Source organism: Megalops cyprinoides, chromosome 13, assembly GCF_013368585.1.
Source record: "Megalops cyprinoides isolate fMegCyp1 chromosome 13, fMegCyp1.pri, whole genome shotgun sequence".
Classification (NCBI taxonomy): Eukaryota; Metazoa; Chordata; class Actinopteri; order Elopiformes; family Megalopidae; genus Megalops; species Megalops cyprinoides.
Genome location: NC_050595.1, coordinates 4898752 through 4918794, shown reverse-complemented (window position 1 = coordinate 4918794; position 20043 = coordinate 4898752). Strand labels below are relative to the sequence as shown.

At 52.0% G+C, this 20043-nt stretch overlaps 1 protein-coding gene across 1 annotated transcript in view; it reads right to left on the bottom strand.

Annotated features, from left to right (window-relative positions):
- Window positions 1-18786, bottom strand: part of ankrd11 (ankyrin repeat domain 11) — a 99738-nt gene extending 80952 nt beyond the window's left edge. The window contains exons 1-2 of the mRNA XM_036544508.1: window positions 18425-18786; window positions 623-693 (exon numbers count right to left, since the gene is read on the bottom strand). The gene's annotated coding sequence lies outside the window, so the exon portion shown is untranslated. The remainder of the gene's footprint in view (window positions 1-622; window positions 694-18424) is intronic.
- Between the last annotated feature and the right edge of the window lie 1257 nt (window positions 18787-20043).

Here is a 20043-nt window from a genome sequence, read left to right as displayed (position 1 = left end):
TGGCAGGAGTCCCCACCGCCCCACCACTAAAGGGGACCGAGGGAGGGGCCCGGACACAACCCCGCTCAGAGCCGCAAACCAACCGGAACGGCCCGACTCGCTGCCCCGGCTGGGGCCCGGAAATCCCGCGGCGTTTACACCCGTTTCGGTGATTACAGAGCAGCTGAGAGCGCCACCTTTCCTCTGTGAACCCGTCACAGACCGCAGGCACAGCGGATCACCAGCGCAGCCAGCTCAGGCCAGGGCACTTAAAAACACTCGGTAATCGGTCATAATCTTCCCTGAGATACAGGAGTCTAAGCTGCTTATTCTGAGTGGAAACACCAGTGTGGCAACTTCCTCACCGGTGCTGATTACAGATACCACGGCAACGGTCCCTCGCTCAGGTGCGAGTGATTGAAGTGCATGCCGTCTCGCCCCAACACCCACGCTGCCGGACGAGCCGTAAAACGACAGATTCACCACGGAAACGGCAAAGAAGCGGCCGCCTCGTACCGGTCACGTCCAGAGAACAGCAGTCAGCTTTCATTTCTGCAGACCTCACAGTCCCACCCCGGAAACAAACAGGGTAGCAGCCCCGCAAAACCCGGGAAGGTCAGAGCTTAGGAAGCCAGATGCTTACCGATTCCATGGCTGTCTTCAGTGAGGCGAGGTTTAAATCCAACGAGAGGCCGCGGCAAACTCCGAAAACTCCTGAAAAGACAAAAGGAAAAGAGAAAAGCTGGGGGATTAGCTGGCGGGGTTTCACAGAACGCTTGAGTTTCCTGAGTTTCGCATTCCTAACCTGATATGGCATGGGGAGTCGTCTTACCCCCTCGGACTGAGCTAACTGCGTTATCCTTTTCACCTTACATCAGAATGCCGAGCAGGCAGGCTGCATGCAGCCCCGACGGCGAGCTAATGTGGAGGAAACGCATTCCCAACACAGCACAATCCCCGCTGATCGACACGGCTGACCTCCCTCCAAAGCACTTTTCATCTCAATGGTTAAAATTCCACTGCAATTCGACTCCGTAACCCCCCGCCACCCTCCCCCCCACAACCCCCGGCGGTGGAAGAGAGGGCCCTGACTGTCCCCCCCCCCCCCCCCAAGTACGAGGACAGGAGGCTTATCGAGATCGGGAGAGAGAGAGACAGTTGGAGAGCTTTTCAAAGACCTTCAGCTGGGCTGTGCCGGTCGCATTCCTACACAACCCCCCGCCTCTTCCCCCCACCGCACAACTGTTCAATGAGAATACTTGTCATGTAGCCAGTAAGAATTCAAAAGCACAAATGTCTCCACCAGACCCCCTTCAGTTCTCCAGCGATGCAGATGGCCCTGTTTTTTAACCACGCAGAGACCTGAGCAGAAAGCCAGGCCCCCTGCTTTTCAGTGAGCACCGAATCCGCTCCAGGACGGCCCATTCGACCTTGGGAAACGGGTTTTCCATTTTCACCGGGAAACTGGCGTTCCAAAACAGAGCCGGGCACATCAAAACGGAATCAAAATTTCCATGCCCACACCGTTTACAGCACAGCATCTGATGGAACCCCAGTTAAATGGGGAGCGCTGTTCCACTGTTTTAAGCAGAAACACACAGGGGGGTACAGACTGATCGACATTCAGCTACAGCACAGAGAAAGCGCAAGCGGACAGGTCTGATATCAGCTCCCGCAATCTAGACGCAGACTTCCTGCACGGTCTCTGATGCAACCGCTGTGCCTCACAAGAACGTTTAAAAAAAAATAAATAAAAAATTTCCCCGGCCAAAGAGCCGACAGCTTGAGCGCAGCTCGGAGTGGTGGGTGGGCGGTCATGAGACGATGAAAACAGCGATGGCGTAGGGGAAGGCGAGGGAGTCTCACGGGCAGGCCGAGGACCCGGCTCTCTCTGAGCTGCAGCCGTGGCGGGACTGACTGCCTGCCACCGCTCCGGCTCAGTCATGTCATCTGACCACAGAGAGGGAGAGCAGCGCCGGGGAGAACCGGCCAGGGAGCTTCAGTCAACAGCAGCATACAAAACGCGGGCGCAGTCCGTTCAGGTACGCTTTCAAAGTCGCCAAAGCTGGATTGCGGATCCGATTCTGACCTTCCCCTCGCCACTGCCTCCCTGATTACTCTGTGCTGCTGCAATCATACAGTACGACAGCCTGAACCGTGGCGTACAGTCCTGATCTCGACGCTCCTAAATTGGGCTTGATTTGATTGCGAACTGTGAGGGGTTCCACGACCCGAGGAGGGCCGGAGCTCTGCACTGTACGGCCAGAATTAATGAGCCATTTCGCTCCCGGTAAAACAGTGAAATCAGGTCACCTGAAATCAGAAGCATCACACACACTTCCACTGCTAGCCATCTGTCAGGCAGGTAACTTGCATGAAATAAACTTACCGATGTAATCCGACTACATACAAACTACTGCAGCTGCATTCTGCTTGCTACCTGCTCGCTAACCCAACACTGATGGTCTTTAAGTGAACAGCATTACACTGCACATACTGTAGAGTACTGTAGCTATACTGCTGAAAGCAGTACTATGGATTCGTGTTGGTACATGCTGCCACTCCTCGTCATGCGGGAATCCAGGTGATGCTGCCAAACACGATGACGCTTTAAGAGTCACTGACAGCAGCCACCTGCCGAGGGGAGAGGTTCAGGAAAGACTGCTGTGGGCCGCGCCCGTCCGGTTCCGTCCGGATCCCCGCAGGAACGGGCCCAGACCGCACCGGAGCAGAACCGCAGGAACGGTGCTGTAATCTTGCCGAGAAAATCCCCTCCCTGCGCCGGGACAGGGAGGGGGGCTGCTGTGGGGAGGGGGGTGCTGCTGCTGGGAGGGGCGGCCTCTCTCAGTCTCATAGCGTGTGAGCGGCAGAACGCAGCGGGCACACAGGAATTTCGATATTTCATCAGAGCCGGAAAAATATTAGGAGACAAAGGGCCCTTAAAAGAGGATCAAATGAATTTGCACACATTTTCTGTCAGGCCTGGGTAAGCCATCCAGCGGTACATGCTGTACATATTAAAATCTCATTAGCGGTCGGAGGGCCCTGGCTCCCTCACGGAGCCGGTCGGAGGGTTCGGCTCCGTCCTGCGCGTGCGGTGCTGACGCGGGAATCGCCACGGAAACGCCGCATCACCCGGCCCCCGGTGCCAGGGCAGCTTTGGTGCAGGAGAGTCCAGGTGCAGAGCGTTTTTCCCCTCCTAACAGAGCCGGCTTTCAGAGCTGCTCCCTGCAGCGTGCACGGCCACTCCCCGCGAGACGGACTTCACCCCCCGGCCCCCCGACGCCGGGAGGAGCCAGAGCGGTGAGGCTGGGACAGCCACACAGCGCTGTAAAATACGGCCTCTGTCCCAGGGCTGCGACGCAGCTATTTTCAGCACACACACACACACACGCGCGCGCACACACACGCCCATCTCACTGCAAGCAGAGCACATCCAGCACCCATCCAAACCTAGCAGTGCTCACTCAGCACTTAATGCCGCGTCTGATCGCCTCTGTCAAACAAAAAAAAAGGCGGACGGGAATCAATCTGAGAGCACGGGACCAGCGAGTTCAGCTCTCAGCGCGTTTGTGTGTTTATGAGTGAGAGATCATCACTCTGTCAAACTCTATCGCTGCGCTGAGGTTCGGTTCTGGGAGACGGCCTGACTTCCGGCTGTGGCACTGCGGTGCCTGAGCGAGCTGCCACTCAGAGCCAGAGCTGGCGGTTAGGCTTTAATGAGCGCTCGCAGGGCTGGTGATGAGGCCTGCGAGCGGGAAACAGGGGGCTAATTTTAGCCTTTTCAGGCGTCTCTGAGGCCCTCCATCCAGACGGGGAGCTGGAGGCCCAGAGGGGCTGCGTGTCTGCACATCCCTCAGTTCCAAAGCGTTCGCCCCCGGGCCCCCCGGCAGCACCTCGCCTTTCTCTCACAGCTCCGCCGCTCCAACACAGGCGCAAAAGCGGCTTCCGCTGCCGAGCCCAACCGTGCCGGCCTCGCTCTCCCGGGGGGGCAGGCGCCATTGGCAGGCCACGGAGCATGGCGTGACCCTGGTGCAAACTCTCTGGCAGCTGCAATCGTGCCAATCTAAAACCGCACCATGCAGCCTAATAGCCTCCAGAGGAGGGAGCAGGGCCTCAAAAGCAGCCAGCAAGAGGCTGCAGGACTGAGGGTTCAGGGAGGGAACGCTCTCTCGCTCTCTCGCTCTCTCTCTCTGACGTGAAGGGCACCCACATCATCAGTCAACCCGCAGAAGTCATCAGCGGCCACTCATCCAGCACAGCGCCGTCTCTCAGAGAGGAGCACCAAGGTTGCTCTTAATATGGCTGCGGCGTTGCTGTATCACGCCCAACGAGATGCGCTGTCTCGGCCCTTCGTTGAAACGCACCTGGAGAGCGGGCGCAGGGCGCAGGGCGCAGGGGGCAGCAGCCAGTGCCCCCCCCCCGCCTTACGGCCCTGTCTCCGGTCTGAGCCGCGGCGGACAGGCTGAGAGACGGGGGATAACAGCCTTCTCTGAAAGCACTTTCCGCTGAATCTTAACGACGGCCTGACTGTTTTTGATCTTCCCATAAATCAAACCGGGAGATTTTCGACATCAAAGACTGGAAAGCCAACAGTAAGGGATTTGTGAGGCGTGCGAGCGCAGGGTAGGTTTTTTTCTTTTTCCATACGTTTTCTGAAGCTGGCGCAGAGGTTTCGGGAAAAAAAAAAAAAAAAAAAAAACTTGGCAAAGCAGTCGTTTCAGGCCCATGAACACACAATCCAGCCCTACTGCGTGCTGGTGTGGTTTCAGCATTCGCTGTGGTGTTGCGTGTCCTGTTACCACCCCTGGCCTCCTCCATCCATCAGCCGTAGCTGGGCCTGGTCTCCGCCATGCCACTGAGAGCGACACACCCTGCACAGCTAGCAACCAGCTGGAGACCCCAGCAGGCGCAGAAAGGAGCGAACCACACGTACCACAGCAGGCACTGGCTCTGAGGCCGTTACAGAGCAGGAGAACGTTTCCACAGCCGCTTTAAACACAATGCGTTTCTGAGGGGGATTAGCGCAGAGCTTTGTCTCAGCATGTTTATGAAAGCAGGGCAGCTGGGAGCAATGAACGTGTAGGACAGAGAGCCGCGCAGATTCCCCACACTTCTCAACACATCCGCAAACACGCGGCCGATATCTGCGCTGTCGCATGGCCGGCGCTGCAACATGAACACGCATCACACACGTTACAAATGAAGGCGATGCGAAGAGCCGGCCCTGTGTGAGAGGGTGCTGCCGAGATGGCTGGTGAGGGGGAGGGGGGAGGGGGGAGGGGGAGGAGATTAAAAGGGGGGCGGGGCCCCGTGTTGTTTCAGCACAGACTGCAGCTGTGTGCGTCTCCGGACGGGCTTTGCGGACGTGCGAACCTATGTGGGACACAGGGCATTGTGGGATTAAGGAGGAGACGGGCACTCTAATGCACGCCTCAGGGCACGGCTATCCTTTATCCTGCCTCTTTTTTCCTCCCTCCCCTCCCTCCCCTCCCCCCCTTCTGCTCCCCCAGGCATTGGATTACAGGAACCGCCGCAATTTCTAGATTTCCACAATCCGGTCAGCTCCACTTATCTGGGAAATCAGGACGATGGGGAACAAACCCCCCCCCCCCCCCCCCCCCATCAGCCCCCCAGTCCCCCAGCCCCCCCCCCATCCCTCATCCTAACCGTGGCCCGCGCTGCTCTTCCCCTATCTCCCAACACATCTCAGTGCGTCCACGCTCTCCTCAATGCGTGCAGACTACGCCCCCACATTAGCAGCAGCGTGCCCCAACCTTTACATTACACCATGCCGAAGAGGCGACATCGGGGGCGACATTTAAACACAGTGGTCGTTCTCACCGCCGCTGGAAAGACGTGCGATTCGATAGGAAAGGGCAGATCGCCGTGACAGAGCGTCAGCGGCTGGCTTATCCGATGTCTCGTCCTGTCCCCTCTAAAGCAGCACCCGAGGGCCCGGCTCCTCAAAACAACAGAAGCTTAATATGACAGACACCAGAGTCCAGCCTGCTGCGTTTCAGGCATCGAGTATCAGCTGTGACGCGGCTTATTGTAATATCCTACCCAAGCAAATTAAATTCAGCCATTCTATCTGTCTTCCACAAGGAGGAGGAACCTGACCCGGTCTCCTGAGAGATGGGGGAGTGAGAGAGAGAGTGAGAGAGAGAGAGAGAGAGAGAGAGAGAGAGAGAGAGAGAACAAGGGGTGGAGGGAGAGAGGGCTCCTCTTCAAAACATCTACATTATTGATCAGGCTGCTTTCTGCAGGGACCGCGCCACGCCTTTTCACCTCTGTACCAGCAAACAGACACAGAGCCGCTCGAAGCCTAACGGCGCGGGGCAGGGGAGCACAGAGCCTCTGCCTGCAGCAAGCACAGTGGCCCGCTCACCTGCAGGCTGAACGGTTTATCTCCCCGCGCAAAGGAAAGGGGTAAAAATACCTTCTTTGCAGAGACGGTTTTAAATCATGAGGTGGATCCGCCCGCTGTGAGCTTTCGTTCCTCTCCGGCTCCCTGGCGGAGCTCCACACAGCAGTGAAGGGAGCCTGAGAAACAGCGCAGCCAAAACCCCCAGACATATGGACCCCATTTATTCCCACACTGCACCCCTGCTTAATAACATTCAGAGAGCCGTCCCGCCAGCGCATTAAAATATCAATATCCGTCAGATGGTCCGGCCGCCGGGTCGGGGGGTCGGGGGGCTGCGGCCAGGACGAGCAGGCGACCGCGGCGTGGGACAGACAGACATGGCGGGTCAGGACGGGTTAATCGCGGGGGGCTGCGGGGGAGGGGGGGGGGGCTGGGGCGGACTCTTTGGCAGCCAGGAACGTTTAGCTAGATTAGCGTTCCTCTCCCAGTCGCAGCGGGGGGGGGGGGGTTGCTTGCTACCCCCCCCCCCACCAACGGATTCCATACACCCCTAACCGCCACTGTCACCTCGGGACGTCACCCTCCTGAAGGAAGGCGAGGGGGGAGGAGGAGGAGGAGGAGGGGGGGAGAATTAAGAATCAGCACCACTCCTGACACAATTACCAGGCCTGTTTATACAGCGCCTCTGTGGCTGGCTCACGCACTCTCCAAACACCCAACACTCTCCTGTTGTCAAGGTAACGGGCTCTCTATACGGCGAGAGGCACATTCTGAGGAATTCAAACACTGGCCTTGATTTAAAACGTGTGCATTTTTTTTTCCTGGAAATAGATTGCTTTTTGGAGCAGGGTCTGCATAGCAACCGGTTATTATTTTAAACACGGCTTTACTATTGTTCTTCTTGCTTGCGTATCAGGGCTCTGTGTTGGTGCGTGAGGGGAAGGGGTCGGCGCAGAGAGGCCGGCATTCCGCCTGGAACAGAGAAAGCGCTCCCTGCGCAGATCAATACAGGAACACAATCCTCTCCCAGCCCACGACGCCTCCGATTCTCACACACACGGTCCTCATCCTCAAGGTCAAAGGCAAAACGAACCCCAATCCAGATGCAGACACAACCCTTCCTTACACCCCCTGCCCCCACCTAGTAACAAAAATAAAGAGAGACCATTAACCGGAGGAAATGACATCAGCGCTGGGGGGGGGGGGGGCAGGCCCTGCGAAATGACTTTCAGAATGACCCGTCTGCTGGCTGTCAGGAATGCCGAGCTGCCCGGGGAAGAGGCGAGCTGGCCGCGCCACCCTCCCTCTCCTCATTGGCCAGTGAAGGTGTTTGGGATGACGGACGTGAAGCAGCCGCGTCTCTGCCAGGCCAATAAAAGCAGGAGAAGCCTGCCCCTGCCGCTCCCGCAGAACACATCCGCGCAGGAGAGCGGGGAGAGGCAGCCGAAATGTCAGGCAGGCGGCGGACGCGCTCGCACGCAAACCCGACGCCTTAAGCCAGTTGTTTGCCACTCTGAGGGGACTGTGTGGCGGCCCCCATCCCCCTACCAACTGCCTCCTACACACACACACACACACACACACACACACACACACACACACACACACAGACACACACATTTACACAGAGACAGACACACACGCACACACAGACACACACACATTTACACAGAGACACACACACACACACACACACATGCACACACAGCCGACCACCCCACTGAAGCAGAGGTGCATTATGGGTTGTGAAGCCTTTTCCCAGTGCCGCTCTGCACACTCTCACATTTCAAGGCGTGGAGAGAGACGGCGTCCCTCTTTTGGACTGACAGAGAGCTGCCTCTGGCGGGCCCGGGGACGGCCTTCGTCTATTGCTCTCATTAGAGCACCCAATTAACGAGAGAAAGGGAAGGAGGTGGTGGGAGAGTCCAATTAACCCCACGCGCTCGCCGCCTCAACTACACCCAAGAGCTTACTCTCCATCCAGCCACCCCGTCGCCATAGCGATATTTACTGCAAATTTACATACTTCCTAAGCGAAGGCAATTCAGCCACTGAATGCCAGCTTATCAAAAAAAATTGCAGGTTTAACCGTGACATTTAACACGCATTCTTCACATTCGCACGTGCCGCACTTTCACGAGAGGCCAGGAAGGAATGAGCTTCGAGTCCAACATCGAGGCAGAAAACCGAATTTCAATCCTTTATGTCAAAATGAACAATAAAGCCAGACAGTGTTTCAGCAAAGCAATTAAGGAGGGTCATTACTGGAGTTTTATTGTAAGAAAGAAATTAAGGCAGGGGCAAAGCGGCTGCCCGAAAACAAATTAATGCTAAAAAACAATCGCCCGTCTCACATTTAATGCTACTCTGCGTGAGACATTGAACAGTATTTCAGTGCAATGTAACCTTTGGGACACATTAGAATATTCAGGAGAAATCCAAAAGATGGAAAAGAATATGCCTGATCATTCACGCCGCCGTTTAGCCCTGAAAATAGACCTGTTAGGGTGACTAATCTTATGTTGTTTTCCTTTACCATGCATGTGGGTCCGATGTGCGCACCAGGGTCCTAGTGCACCCCCTGTCACGGTCCTGCACAGCGTCTTTGTAGGCGCTTGTACACACGCTCATACAGCATTACCGTGTTAAAACCACAACAACAATACTCTTTAGATTCTGAGGTAGAGACTCAAAAACAAAGGCAGACTGGCTAGTGTTTTAATGCTGACTTCAGAAGAATGCTGAGCAAAATAAAACAGGATTAAAGAATCATGGTCATGAGGGATAGAGAAAGGAGGGGAAAGAGTGGTCAAGCGGGAGGGGCATGAGGGGGGAGGGGCATCTCTTTCATTCAGCAAGTCTGCTTTGTCTTTTAAGATAGCCGCAAAGGCAAACTGTTCAACAGAAGCACCACACACACACACACACACACACAGACTCTCTTTTCTAACTCCAATTGCACTGGTTCTTTCCTAAGGGAGTCTGGGTATTGTGCAGATTTATAAGGGGAAAAAAAGGATTAATGCCCCATTTTCTCATATATTCACTCGCTCTGCAGATTTAAAGAAACAACCTGTCAGTTTGTGTGGAGTTATTCACTGTAACATTTCAACAACTGTAAACAGAGGGTCACAACAGAAACGGTGATCGACCAGTTCACTGGCCAGGTCCTCTCCGTCCACCCCATCCGATCAGCCGGCTGCAGCTGAGCACTACACCCACGCCCCCCCCCCCCCCCCGCCCCCCCCCCCACGCACCCCGGGGCACCAGCGTTTCTCATTTTCTCCCCATCGGAAATTCATCTGTCAAGGAGGAGTGGACGTGTATGAATTAAGGATGGGGGGAAGCGGCGCGGGCGGAGTAGGCAGGGAACGAGGGAGGAGAGATGGGGGAGAGGCAGCGCTTGTTCCCGCCGGACGCCATCGTTGCGTTATTTATTCTGCTGCTTCCCCCCCCCGCCTCACTGACCCGGGCCTGACCGAGACCAGCTAACGCTACGCTCCCACCTCCCTCACCGCGAACGCCGCAGACACGGACACGTCACTCTGAACAGTCACACGGACCCGTTCGGCGACGCAAGAGCCATGCGGTCACATTTTTAACAGGCCGGGGAGCATTTCCACGCCTTCGATTTCCTCAGCAGATCACCCTGACCCGTGCTGATTGGTTCCCCCCTCAACCCTGCAACCCTCCCGTTGTCACGGCAAACACACGTCTCCAGAGCCGGACAGCTCATCCCAACATGGCTGTCATTATAGAGCACGGAAACCCTGAACAAGACTCCTGTGACCTTTATCTTTTCCTCAAGGCCCAGATGCTTTTGCACAATTCTGTTCAGTTCTTTTCAAAGAATAAATGTGCTCTTCCAGGTGGGATGGCAAAAGAGGCATCAAATATTAACATCCAGGCAACCGTGAATCGGCACGCAAGAAGGTTATTTGAAGGGCAGGCCACAGAGGAGAGTTAGCAAAGGACTCAAACCCAAACTTCCGTAGCATTTCCGTAGGAAAACAGAGACGGCACTGAAATATCTGCAATCAGTAATGTTCTATTTACAGTGTAATGTGTCATCTCAACTGTGCTGGGATGAAATGGAAGTGGGGGGGTTGGGTCAAGCTACAAAGGTAAGGATCTGCAGCAAATGGGACACCCACATTCAGCTGCCCTGCAGAAGGCAATTTATCAGGAGTGCGAGTCCATGCATATTCAATCACGGCTGTGACCAACCCCCCCCCCTCCATTTCGGCTCCAGTGTTTCACATTAACGCAGCCATGTGGAGGAAGGAGCCACTCTTCCCCCGATCTAGGCGGATGAACTCTGGCGATGTGCAGCGCGTTGTCTTTGCGGCACCAAACGCAGACGCCGCGCTCAGAATCGCAGACGCCGTGCTCAGAAACGCAGACGCCACGCTCAGAGGCTTTGATCAGAGATGGAAACGGTGAGTGACGCATTTCTGCAGCCTCCAAAGCTCTGCATTCTCACCAGTCAAGCTGAGGCGAAAAAAAATCTTACTCAAAAGCCTTCCTGAAATATGCAGCAGTACAAATATCAGCTTGAATGTTAAAAATAAAAAACCATAATTACTAAAAATCAAACCGGTCTGGGGCCTGGTAATTGGAAGATTCTGCTCATCTTAGCTTAATGGAAGCGATGGCTACGTCGCCCACAGTGCAGAGGGGGAGCCATTACATCAGAACACCAACCTGTGCGTATTGCCACTTTAAGAGGCTGCATGTGCACGCACGCACGCACGCACACCCTCACAGACACACACACACACACACAGATCACGCGTACTCCACTACAGAGCGATGCAAACAATGCCCCGTGTCACTCCTCAGTTCCTGAGGAAGCAGGCCCTGTCCCCGTCACCCGCTGCCTCTGTGACTGGGGAACCGGGCTGTTCTGAGGTTGGAACCGCTGTAACACAGCCACGCCCTGGTGGCAATGCCACCGACAACTGTCGGCCATAATCTCGCGCATGGTCCCTGTGACATTTAACACTGAGCAACCGCCCCTGCCTCTTTAAAAACATTCCTCTTTCTGCAGTTTCAAGAGCTCCAAAAATAATGACATTACGGACAAATCAATTATTCATTGTCTGAAAAGCGTTCATAATGTAAGAGCTGTCGCTTTAAATAGCCTTTGGTTTGGGCCTTGCGAATGAAATATTCACCGTCCAACTGCGATTTACGGCAGGTAAACTCTTCAGCTTCAGCACTACCTGCACTGTATGACCTGTACACATCTTGCCTTTGTGCCTTGTTGGCCCACTATACGCACTTTTGTATGTCGTTTTGGATAAAAGCGTCTGCTGAATGAATAAATACAAATGTAAATTAAAGGTTAAACTGGAGCTCCTTGCTGCAGTAGCAATTTGCCTGGTCTCTGATGGTAAATAACAACAGAAGCATTTGTCATGATAGGGAGGCAATTACCTGGAAAAAAACATCTGTCCCACACAATTGAGAGATGCATACAGGAACAAATGCATGCATACGGCACACAAACGCAGGGGAGGAAACAAATACATCGCCCTACATATACAAACAAGGGAAGAACGGTCTGTTTCTATAAAAAGCCGCGGTGCGATGTGGGAGTTTCACAGCGGCTGGAAATGTAGGCTGCTCCGTGGGATGGAATGCTTTCCCCGCGGTGCCATAACGACGGTGTCCAGACACGGGCAGTAGCCTAATGCGGCCATAGCGCATAACGCGGGCATAATTAACACGGGCATAATGCGGCCATAGCGCATAACGCGGGCATAATTAACACGGGCATAATGCGGCCATAGCGCATAACGCGGGCATAATTAACACGGGCATAATGCGGCCATAGCGCATAACGCGGGCATAATGCGGCCATAGCGCATAACACGGGCAGTAATGCGACCCTGGCGGTACTGCAGTCACAGCGCATAGTAGTGGTGTAACAGTCCGCTACGGCCAAACACGCCCCCGCTTTACGACGGCTCAAGGACTGCGCGCTTTTACTTCCGGGGTCGTAACTCTGACCGCTGGCTTCAGAAACGCGTATATGGAACATTTTCTATCATTATGCTGGGAAAACTCCACTTCGTCTTTTAAAAAGCGGGGTGTTAGCCGCTAACCCGCTAACCCGCGGCAGCGACTCGGGTTTCGCGGGCGGGGTCAGGCGCAGCTGCCTGTATTCCCTCCATTTCGCGGGGGTGTTAAATGCCCTCCAACAGGCGACGGAACCGGTTTAGCAGCTGGCTACTGAAATCCAACACACTGCAACGGCAAACAGGTTTGGAGTGTGTTGTTGTCGTCGTTTAAAGGGGAAACGGGAAGTGTTTTGGTTCAAAACAAAGGCGAAATGATGCATAGGGTCCGGGAGAAAGAACGGCCGCCATCGCTACATTACGACACGCGTTGGCCTTATCTATGGCGACTTACTGTCGTTATATTTGTGACTGCATCCATTCACACAGCTGTAATCAGTTACATTAGAAAGCAATTCAAATGGAGAATCCAGAAAAAAAACAACCCAAGACGGATGGTTACAAAGCCATTTCCCTAACTGTGCTCCTCCATTACAACATGCAAACATTTAAAGAAGTTAAAACTTGAAAAGCGTCGTGCAGCTTGTGCTGTGGCATACTGGCCTAATTTGTCTGGAATATGGTTTGTCTGTCAAGCTCCATGAATAGCAGGAGTTCCTTGTTTTCAGGCCTTGTTGAACATCCAAGATCACAGTGTGACCTCCATTATATCTGGCAATGAGCACAAAGCATAGAATCTCCAACTGACTGATACTGTGCATATCTGCACAGGGCAGAGAAATTACAGTAATTAAAAAGACAGGAAACTCCTCTGCATGCCTGTTCACAATGTTAAAAAAAATATGCAAACACATATATTTTTTTATTTTAAAAGAATGCATGCATATTTTAAATGGTTAATTAAATTGTATAAAAGAAACAGTAAAATAAAAAGCAAGAATGTGAAATTGAAGAAAAACATCATAGAAACGTATTAGAAAAATAATGGCAAAATAGCTTTGCTTAGAAACCTGCTTACAATACAGGCACCATGGTCCCTGAGAGCAACAAAAAGTGGCCCAAACAAGTGGTGGGTCAGCACTCTGTGGTTAGGTATGCCTTTCAGACGAGCCCTGCCCCCCTCCCCACTTCCCATGGCTGTGTATCAATGGGAGTGGGCCGATTCAACGGCTCCAGCTGCCCCATCAATAGGACACAGCTGTTAAAGACTCCAGGCCCCTCTCCCCCACCCCAACGCCTCATCACCACAAGGAGCGGGGAAACAAAAAGTCTGACCAGCAGTTGAGGGGGAAGGTGAAAGAAAGAACAGCACAGCGCTTGCCTATCAGTCCACTGACAGAGAGCCGAGGCCACCCTGATAATGTTTCTGCTTTCTGATGCCAATTGAATAGCGCGGTATCTCAACACCAAACCCAGAGCTGCAGCTCTTCCCCACCAAACCCTCCCCCCCAATGCATTCACCAAAACAGAGAGGCGTGAGCCAGTTAAAGAGGGTGGAGTGAAGCAAAGGGGGGGGGGGGGGGCGGTCGATTCCACCAGCTCTGTTTAATCGAGGGGAAAGAGCATGCAGCTCGGCCTGAGCTCCTCTTTCTGGAGGTCACATACAGGAAAAAAAATCACTAGTTTATCCTAAGATGTCAAGTATAGCAGGGGTGCAAAGGTGATATCACTCTGTGGAGCGTTTCCCAGTTTTGCAGCCACAGTGAACCTGCATTCCCACAGGGGTGAAGAGAGAGGCCGGAAGGAGTGGACACAGTCATGGCAACCCGTGGCTATATCAGGAAAAAGTCCGCAAAAATGAATGGAGAAATGATCTGGTTCTCATGGCAACCGATCAAAACAGCAAATGTTGTCTCTGCCTTTTTCGATCCCACAGCCTCCTGTGATCGCCTCCTCTCTCTCTCAGATCTGCCTGCGTTACCAGAGCCGCCTCCTCCCCCAACGAATAAACATGCACGCACGCACACCCACATTGCAGACTGCACAAAGCCAGCACCAGTGCTGCACTGGACCAAACACCCCTGCAGGAATCGCAGAGAAATGTTCTCTTCTTTCCTGCACGGCTCCATCACGGATATTCTGTTATGATCAGAAGATAGTTTCATCCCATTATTTTGTTTCTTGTTTCCTTTTGCTAGGCAGTGTGGTTCTGGCTCCTTGAATAACAATAAGCACTCATACTGAACCTTACCACTTAAAAATATTCTATTTTCATCCACAGTAACACCGTTAATGTAATCCGGAAAATTAATGCCGCAAACTAGAAAAAGAGAACCTTCCCTTTGATGTAGGGGAGGGTCATAATACAAGGTTATCGGACGAACTGCGGCAGAGGGCGCAAGCTATGTTCAAAAGGGCACGAAACACCAGAGCACAAAATCTTTAACGCCACCCCCCAGGAATTCTGCTGCCCTGTCCCAAAGCAGGATATGGTGGAGTGGGTTAAAAGGTTCTGTTTTTAAAGGGAAAGGAGAGGGGGGTTTCAAAGGGGTATTAGTGGCATTTTGCTGTCCCAGGAAATGGCAAAGCATATGGAAGGAAAGAAAGATTTTTACTGAGGGAAAAAGGAAAGAAAGATACCATCAATAGACAGACACAAGCCTGGCCAACATACATATATTGCACTTATCTGTAACTAAATTAGTAAAGACACTGAGCACGATTAACAAACTTGCTTGCCATCTTGTCCCGGAGAAAGACTCTGTATTGGACAACCACAACAACATAGGTCTCTGAAGAATACCCACAAAATGCTGCACTTGTGTACAGTGTGGGCTGGATTAAAAATCACTAAAGCACTTTAAGGTATTTTATGCACAATTTACATGGCTGGGCCAGGGTCAGTCTACAGTGGAAATGCCTTCAACTTGCCTCGGGTATACCTATAACTGAGGGTCAGCAGAAACAAAACGCATAAGGGCTGTATTCCTCACAGCCAGGCTGACGTCATCTTTAATCTTCACCAAAAGCCAGAAATCACACCACCATGTCTCCCAAACCCCCTCTCCGCCCCCCAGGAAGCGTTTGGTCATTATTTTTGGATGAGGCTGCAGCCGCAGAAACACTAAACTGCACGTGTTGGACCCCGCGAGGGCACCAGGGCATCGATCCGCCCGTGGTGTCATTGCTGCAGTGAAAGCCGTGCCAGCGGCGGCCGGAGATAACAGCTCACGGGCTCCTCTGGCAAAAGCACCCTCACCTCACCCTGCAGGTCAAACTCGCGGGACGGCACCAGCACACGAGCATGCAGCAGCCTCTCCCGAATGACCCACGCGTGATGCAGGGAGGCGACGCTCACCCTGCCCTGGGCCGCGCTTCAGCGACAGGATGCAGCAAGCGGATATTTGGCGCTGCTCTGGAAATCCGACCGTGCAGACTAGAGCGCGCCGCGCTGCACCTCCCCGCGCACTGACCTCAGCGCAGTGACAGAGACACGGGTGGGGGTGGGGAGGATGCGGTGGAACCACATCGCCGATTGCTCTCTGATAAACACCGCTGCACGGCGGGCTCTGAACCGGAGCTCCCGTCACCGTGCTGCCGAGGGCATGGTCCGACGCCACCGCGTGGAGCGACAGTGGCGGTACGAGGTCGCCCCAAAGACAGAGATGCTGCACGCCGACACTGCCGCCGCGCCGGCTCCATGAAGGCCCGGTATTGTTCCCCGGCCCGGGATTGGGTTTCTCTCCACTGTGCGCAGGGCATCCCATTACGGGACGCCCCTGGAGGGAAGAGGAAGCCGAGAGGCCACGTCTGAAGATGACACAGGCCGGGCCGGCGACGAGGGGGGTGGGGGGAGGGGGTTTCTGGCCCAGGACAAAAGTCCCAGTGTGCCTGCTCCGAGTCTCCCACGAGCGGCCGCAGACCGGGCACACGGGAAGGCTGCGGATGGGGCCTGCGACAGGAAACCAGCCTCCACACACACTGCTCCAGCCGCTGGGATCCTGGCCCCGCTGACCTCTGACATCATCACTTCCTGTCTCTACCACATGCCCTGGAGCAGACTGCTGGAAGATTCTCTATCTCAAACTAATGAAATAGAGAGCTGCAAGAGTCACCACCCCCATGACTCTGTGCCTCTGTAATGGTGCACTTCATGAGAATGAGCTACAGTTCAAAAAGGGTGAAAAATATCTCGAGGTAGTCCATTTGAGCGGGTGTTTGCATGATTGGCCCCAGCTATCCAGCAATGAAAAAAACAATGCAATGGAACCCAGCTCGCGAGTTAAATCTTATTTAAATACAATACCACGATTGAAAGGTTGCTCGCCAGCCACCCCCTTATCCCCATCAATCCTTGCGTGCCTGGATATGCTAAAACATTCAAGCAAAGCTTCACTCCACACCACAGAGCACATTTTCGCATATTTCCAAACCGACACTCATTATCAGAGCAGTAACAGCACCATGCACTCAGAGAGGCAAAACCAGGAAGGAAGACATTGCAAAATAACTGCACTCAGAACAGATGTGAAATTAAGAGTTTCCACCAGAAAAAAACAGGGCCCATTTTGCTTTCACTGCTGTGATCTGCAATGCAATTCCAACAGACAGATGATATACCAACACCTGGGAAGAATCAAATCCACGGCCGTGCTGCAGTATCTTCCCCAGAACTGATACTGCACCAACACACATCACAGCTCCTGCTTCTCACAATGCTCGCAGGCTGAACGCTTCACGCATTATCTGTCAATCTCCCCCCGATTTGGCGAGGACGGCCAGCGCAGTGACTGTTTTGCGGGCAGATATTTTGATCTCAGCTGGGCGCAGTCTCTTCAAAGGCTCCAAACGCCCGTGCAGGATTAAAACCTCGTCACAGAGGAAGCTTCTGATTTGGAGACCATGCCTCTTCCATTTTCTGCATCTATTTATTGAATTACCTATTCTCTGCGTCCATGACGGTGTTGTGCAAAATCATCTCACGCAAAGGAAACCAATTCTCTTTTACCAGGGCTGAGAGAATTCTGCTAAATAAGGCAGCAAGTGCAACCGTAATAGTTAAACTAGTCAACTAAAGAGCCACTTCCTTTAGAATAATATCACCAAATACACGGGTTTTAGAAATGCATATGCTCCTGTATACACTGTTGATCAAAGGTAAAAAAAAAATACTTTCACATTTAGTGATAAACAACCCACCATCCGTTTGATTCTGCGTTGCCAAACAAATGTTTCTGCAGCAACGAGAAACTAACCAGACCACAACCAACCAAAGAATTCATTTTCTGCTTCGTGAGGCAGTCGAAAGCACAGCCTGCACCGGGACCACAATTTCCACAAACAGTTCACTGCATTGCTCCATTGATATCGCCATGCAACATACTCATTTTTGCCGTCTCCCATTAAAAATAACCAACTGAACTCAGACCAGCAACACATTGCCAGGTGATTGTAAACAGCGCACAGTCTAGCTAATTGCGTTACGTCGTGAAGTAGGCTAGTTAGTGCAATCAACTACATTAACAGCTACCTAAATAAAGAACAATTTAACGATGGCTTCATATATACAAAATGATCTCGACGAGGAACGCCTATTAAAAATCAAAGCGTGCTAAAATGACCACTGCAGCCGTCGTCAACGCTGTTTATTAACTCACTAGACTACGCATTTGGAAAAGAACTGCATTGATATTAGCTCTACGTGACCGTGGCTAGTGGAAAACAACAGCTGGGTGGCGAGGAAGCTAGCTAACCATTTAATCTGAGATCATCTCGCTAGCTAGCTAACAAACGTTTCACAAGATAGATATCTGGATTTGCTAGCTACCCTCTCTATCTCCAGTTTGCAAAATAAACTTGTAAAATAACTAACTATCTCTTAAAGCCATCTAGCTAACCAGTTATTCATAACATGCCTATTGCTGACTACGTTACTAGCAAGGCCAAAAACATACAATCACACACAACTTCGAGGAGAGGATAACGCAGCTAACGTTAGCTCGGAAGCTAGCTGACCGTACGGTAACGTTAGCTAGCTATTAGTTCACTTCGCAGCTATGTCGTGCTAAAAACGATAGGAAACCAGTCGTAAGCTAATTAAAATGCGTCTTACCTTCAGCCAAACCTTAACTGTGTCCACTTTTTGTGCTCAGTACTCCCGTCCGAGGCCTCGCAGTTCAGCAGACTGCAACTGGGAAACATCCGACAAAAGCGGCACACATCGCACACGCAACGGCGTCTCCTAATTCCCGAATATACCCCAGACCGAAACAAAAAATCTTTCGAGCTTCCTCCGGCGGACGAGTTAACCGAAACGTTTCAAACGCTCGTCATTTCCAAAAGCGTCATTAGTCGCTGAAGGTGTCTTACTGACGGCTTGCTCGATTTTAACGTTTTGTAATATGTCGGTTTATTTCTTTAATCCCCTCTTGTCCCCACTCCTTACGGACCGTTTCCAAGCGGCCTTTGACTTCGACCGTGTTGCTGACGAAAAAGGAATAAGGAGGTTTGAAACGTCGGAGGTGATTGGCTACTGAAAGTGGGAGGTGTCTAGTTTGTGCGCGGACGAAGTCGACGCCATTCCGGATCGAGAGAACGCGCATCCGTTTGGGTCCTAAAATGTCTCTCTGGAGCCAACATGGCGGCAGAGTGCTGCAGTTTCCCACTCAGGAGACGTTCTCCATTAGACGCGAGCAGCAGCGAGCAGAGGAAATGGAGAACGGTCAGAGATTTTGGATAGGTCAGAAGGGAAGGGTAGCGCATATCACGAGGAGGATGATGAGAGAGAACATATAATTGGTTGGACTGTAGAGTTGACGATTCTATTTTTTCATTGGCCTATTTAGATTACCATCAGTATGACAATAAACTCCGCCTTATTTTTTTCTAAGATGCAACACCAAGGTACGAATTTAGATGAAACTTGGTGAGAAGGTTACCCGTGGGACAAGTAAGGAATGCACCATAAGGGTTTGCACTGTACTGATCACAACTCTATTTTTTGTTTTATGTATATTTTATTGTGTTACGTAATTCAGCATATTTGATCTGTATATTTGCTGGCAAGAGTTGTTGTATCCCCCACCTCTGAGAATATTGCCGAAATTATGCTGGTCTGCAAGCGCAAAACATTGTTACGACATCCAGTTATTATAGATGTAAACTATAAATAGCACAACTATTTGTGAAATTCTGAGAACGAATACATTTGATTAAAGGAAGGAGATGTGAGATCGATCTTAACGTGAACACCAATTTTCTATAATTTTGATGTTAAACGTATAAAGATAATATCACCACAATGTGCGCGGTGAAAACAGCTCTCGTTTTTAACGCTCTCTTAACTCATCGCGCAATCCCATAAAATGCATTAAGGACAATCAGCAGCAAGTTATCGCTAAGTACGTCTTAGACAAGTTTGCGCTTCATTGCTGGACTATTTTTTATTACTTGAAGGCCAGTATTATTCAGCACCATGTTGATTAAAATGATTCATTGCGTAACACATGATTCACATCGAGAGAAACAGAAAAGTTGAGTGTGGTCTGTTGTAACCCTCGCTGCTGAGAAAAGGTTTTTAACATGATTGTCATTATTAAAGGCCTCGAAAATAGAAGTGAATTCGAGAAACCGATAAGGAATAGACACCTTTGTAAATTGCGCTCTCTGCTGGTGAAATATATATCGCAGCTTTAAAGGAACATGCAAAAACTGTATTTGTGTTGCACAGTA